General features: G+C 46.3%; 1 pseudogene; it reads right to left on the bottom strand.

The window, feature by feature from the left end:
- Positions 1 to 236: 236 nt before the first annotated feature.
- Positions 237 to 1,377, bottom strand: LOC138177477 (E3 ubiquitin-protein ligase RNF170 pseudogene; annotated as a pseudogene).
- Between the last annotated feature and the right edge of the window lie 3,874 nt (positions 1,378 to 5,251).

Below are 5,251 nucleotides of genomic sequence, written 5' to 3'. Positions count from 1 at the left end.
AGTGCTGAACTTGAAGTCATGAAAACCTGATTTCAAATCCAACTGCAAACACTCCTTAGCTCTGTAATTCTAGGTAAGTCACCTAACCTTTCTCTAAATTTTCTCTTTGCAAAATGGACATTATGATAGCACCGACTTTCCAGGGTTGTTGTGAGGATCAAAATATATATATATATATATATATATATATATATATATATATGTATATATCTATATCTATATATATCTATATATATCACTTTGCAAACCTTAAAGCAATATAGCTATCATTAGTAATATGGTGAGCACCAGACCTGGAGTCAGGAAGTCCTAAGTTCAAATCTGGTCTTATACACTTCCTAGCTCTTTGACCTCCAGCTAGACACTTCACCTCTGTCTGCCTTAATTTTCTCATCTGTAAAATGGGGACAATAACAATAGCACCTATTTTTCAAGGTTGTTGTGAGTATCAAATGAGATAACATTTACAAAGCACTTTCCAAACATTTAACATCTATACAAATACCAGTTAATAACATTAGTATTGTGAACCTGTTAAATGATATTCAAGTGGTTCTTTCTAAGGACACATATGACAACAACAAACTATCTTCTCCAACCTTTATTTTATCTGTTCAGCCTTTGTGTTATCACCTCCCTATACATGATAGAGATGTAAATAAGCAAGAGAAAGATGACAAAGAAATCGTCCAGAAACCCCAGAATCCCAAACAAGCCTTCAGGAACCAAATCTAAAGGTGATATCAGGTAGAAAAAGGCTCCCACTAAACACAGGACGATCCTGATGCGAAACATCCAGAAAAGTCCACCCACCGAAAACAGTTCCCGGAATGCATGCCTTAGCAGAGTGGGGAGATCCAAAAGTCTATCCATAATAGACCGGGGCTGCCCTGAGAACCTTCGGTTGTAGTCATGAATATCTTGATGTAAACGCCGGGCATCCACAGAATGGACATCTTCATCAAACACAGGAAATAGCAAAGTCACTGTTTGTCGACAGATTGGACAATTGACCATGCCGAGCCATGAACCATAACGCCAGTAAGCAATAAGGCAGTTGCCGCAGAAGAGGTGGCCACAGTTGGTTTCGATGGGAAGAGAGGCATGATGTAAACAGATGGGGCAGGACAGGTCCGTGTAGAACTGAGGTCGAGGGGCCGGAGGATCTTGCTCCCTGTGGAGTTGTTCTCTCAGTACCCTGACAAGCTCCCGGTTGTTGGGATGGATGTGCTGCTGAGCACTTCTTAGAAGGGCATAGCCCACGACAGCCAGGAAGGCAAAGCCAAGGAGTACGGCCACGAGCACCTGGTCACTGACTCCTTCGATGAGAGAGTCCTCGGTTCGCAAACCGTGCACCTTAGAGAGTTGCTTGGCCATGGTCGCTCTGGCCCCGCGAAGGGCCACGTGGCTGGCACCTGGGCCCTTAGTGTGAGGCTTCCAAGGGTCGCTGTCCAAGGTCCCCAAGTTTGGCGCGGCAGCCCGAGTCTCCACTTACTGTTGGTCACTGCTGCCTGGGCCCAGCGGGGGTCGCTGTGGCCCGGCTTCGGCCACCGGCCGCCGCGGCTTCTCAGAGTGCGGATTGAAGAACGGAGCGCGAGGCGAGCTGGGCTAAGCCGCTGTTGCTGTGGCGGCGGTGGCGGAGCCCCGACTTGCGGCTGTAGCGTTTGCTGCAGTGCTAGTTGCTGCTGTTGCGGCGGCGGCGAACACTCTGGGCTGTCCGCGCGGACGTAGGCACGCACGCACAAAGGGCTTCATTGTCCGCGACCTCCGGTTGCTAGGCAACCGCGGCTTGCGCTCGCGAGTGCGCCCTCTCTCTCTCCCCCCCCCCCACCTCCCCTTCCCTCCACCAATTCTCCAGCTCACCGGAGGGGGAGGGGGGTGTTGCGTTCAGAAAACGCCAGGCACCTGCTGCTGAGGCTTACAATTCTTAGACTGGGGATGTGTGTGTGTGTGTGTGTGTGTGTGTGTGTGTGTGTGTTGGGGGGAAGAAAGGGGGTTGTGTGTGTGAGTGCATATGTGTGGGGATTACGTGTGAATATAGTATGTTCTGTGTGTGATTTGGGGGGTGAGCTCCCTCTTTTCCTCACCTCCTGTCACTCAGATGCCTTCTGCCACTCTCTCCTTTTTCAGCCCTGTTTCAAAATGTAAAGTGATAGATTTCAAAATCTTTATCAAGTCTCAACCCTCTACCTGTTCAAACAACTTCGTTATATCCCACGTCCTCCGGCACATTGCCCCCTCTGTCATTCTACTCTCATTTATTTTGAATCTTTCTCTGTGTATGGGCTCATTTTCACATGCAGACAATCAGCGAGCACTCTTGCACACACAACACACACACACACACACACACACTTTACATTCCCTGCACTTCACACACTCCCCACAGCACACACACATCCACACTCATCCCCTTCTCACACAGTCCTCCTCACTACACACACACCCACTCACTCACTCCCACTGCTTACAAAAAGTACAAGTCTCCCCTCTCCTGTAAAAAAAAAAACCCTCACTTCATCCCATCCCTGCTGTCTGTCATCCTCTGTTACTTCTGCCCTTAGGGACTGTATTTCTCAAAAAGGAGTCTGCACTAGGTGCTTCCACTTTCTTTCCTGTCACTCTCTTCTTAACTCCTTACAATCTGGTTTCCCATCTTTTCATTACACTAAAGCTGTTCTCTCCAAAGTTACTGGTGATCTCTTATCTCCCAAATCCAAAGGCCTTTCCCAGTTCTCATTCTCCTCAACCTCTTTTCAGCCTTTGACGCAATTGATCATTCTTTCCTCCTGGATACTCTCTTCTCTCTAGCTTTTGGAGATGCCCCTCTTTCCTGGTTCTCCTCCTACCAGTCAGATTTTTCCTTTTCAGTCTCCTTTGCTAGGTCTTCATTCAGATCACAGTAGGTTTGCCCCAGGGCTTTGTCCTAGGTCCTTTTCTCCTCTCTCATCAGGTCCCATTTCTATGCTGATGATTCTCAAATCTATTAATCCTGCCCCAGCCTCTCTCCTCACCTCCGGTTTGCCATATCCAGCTGCCCTTCAGATATCTGGAAATGGATGTCCAGTACATATCTTAAACTTGATATGTCCTTATCTTTGTCCCTAAATCCTCCCGAGTTCCTAGCTTCCCTATTACTGTTGCGGACACCACCATCCTTCCAGTCCCCCAGGCTCTCCACCTAGGTGTCATCCTGGATTCCTCCCTATCTCTTATCCCCCATATCCAAGCTGTTGCCAGGGCTTGTTAATGTTACCTTTGCAATATCTCTCAAATATGCTCCCCTTTTTCCTCTGATACTGCCCCTACTCTGGTGTAGGCTCTCATCACCTCATGTCTTAATTGCTACAGTAGCTGTTGGTGGGTCTGCCTGCCTTAAGTTTCTCTCCACAACACTCCATTCTCCAGTCATACACTAAAGTCATTTTCATAAAGTACAGATGTGATCCTGTCACATGCTGTCCTCCCTCCCCCCTCAGCTCAAACTTTTGTGGTTTCCTATTGACTCCAGGAGCAAATAGAAAATTCATTGGCCTTCATAAGCCCTTCCTAACCTAGCCCCTCCTACCTTTCCAGTCTTCTTATACCTTAGTCCCCAACATATACCCTTCGATAATGTGACACTAACCTCCTGGCTGTTGCATGATCAAGACATTCCATCTCTCTTCCCTGAATATTTTCTCTGGTTGTCTTCAACACCTTTTCCTTCTCATCTCCACATACTGGTTTCCCTGGCTTCCTTTAAATTCCAACTAAAATTTCATCTTTCCCAGGAAACATTCACCAAGCCCTCTTAATTCCAATGCCTTCCCTCTGTTGATTATTTCCTATTTATCCTGTACATAGGTTGCTTTTTATATGATTTTACATTTTGTCTCCCCCATTACATTGTATGCTTTTTGAGGGCAGGGACAGTTTTTTGCCTCTTTCTGTTTCCCCAACACTTAGCACAGTGCATGGCACATAGAAGGCACTTAATAAATGTTTTTGATTGATTGCTTGGTGTATTATGGAGAGAGAGTATATGTGTACTATGTGTATATGTATTACTGGGGGAGTGTGTTTGAGGTGGATTTGTGTGAGTGGTGTATGTGTATCATGTAGGGAGTGTGTGCTTGAGGTTTGATTGGCCAGTGAGTCAATAAGGTTGTTACATTCTCTGAGCTAGGAGAAGGCTGTATAAGCCCTGATGTGTAGCTTTGTTTTGGGGCTCACTTTGAGAAGTGTTTTATGATTTGATCTGGATTCTGGGAAGCCGTTGTCCAGAGCCCCCCCGGCTTTGAAAAACCCAGATGTTGAAACCCAGATGTTGATTTGGTATGGATGTAATGGTTGGACAGTTTGAAATCTGTCTACTTGATCTGTTTCTGTCTTGGTAATTCTGTCTGTATATTCTGAAGTTCAGGGTGCTGACCTCTTTCCCCTGAACTGGGTAAATGATACAAGTTTGACTGATTAAAGTAAGATTGTTAACCCATTTTGAGTTGCTTTCGTTTATCAAAGCAGATCCACGAACCTGTGTTGGCAGCGACCCTGGGGACGCTGGGGTGCTTTCTGCTACAGTGATTGAGATGCAATTGTGTGTGTGGTGTATGTGTGTGGTGTAGGGAGTGTGGGTTTGAGGTGCATTTGTGTGTTTGGTGTATGTGCGTTGTGTAGGGAGTGTGTGTTTCAAGTGCATTTGTTTGTGAGTTGTATGTGCATGGTGTAAGTAATGTCAGTTTGAGGTGCATTTGTGTGTGTGGTGTATGAGCTTGCTGTAGGGAGTGTGATTGAGGTGCATTTGTGTGTATGCTGTATGAGCATGGTGTAAGAAATGTGAGTTTGAGGTGCCTTGTGTGTGTGCTGTATGTGAGTGGTGTAGGGAGTGTGTGTTTGAGGGGCATTTGTGTGTGTGGTGTATGTGCTCAGTGTACGGAGTGTGTTTATTATATTTGTGAGTGTGGTGTATTGCCTGGTATAGGGAGTGTGTGTTCGAGGTGCATTTGTGTGTGTGCAGTATGTGCGTGGTATAGGGAGTGTGTGTTGGAGGTGCATTTGTGTGTGTACTGTATGACTGTGGTATAGGCAGTATGTATTTGAGGTGCCTTTTGTGTGTGTGCTGTATGTGAGTGATGTACAGAGTGCTTTTGAGGTGCATTTCTGTATGTGGTGTATGTGCTTGGTGTAGGGAGTGTGTGTTTGAGGTGCATTTATATGTGTCCGGAATATGTGTGGTGTAGGGAGTGTATTTGAGGTGCATTTGTGTGTG

Source organism: Petaurus breviceps, unplaced genomic scaffold (assembly GCF_028583685.1).
Source record: "Petaurus breviceps papuanus isolate PSGF00001 unplaced genomic scaffold, PetGlider_PUasm1.0 90417, whole genome shotgun sequence".
NCBI lineage: Eukaryota > Metazoa > Chordata > Mammalia > Diprotodontia > Petauridae > Petaurus > Petaurus breviceps.
This window is presented reverse-complemented; position numbering and strand designations above follow the sequence as displayed.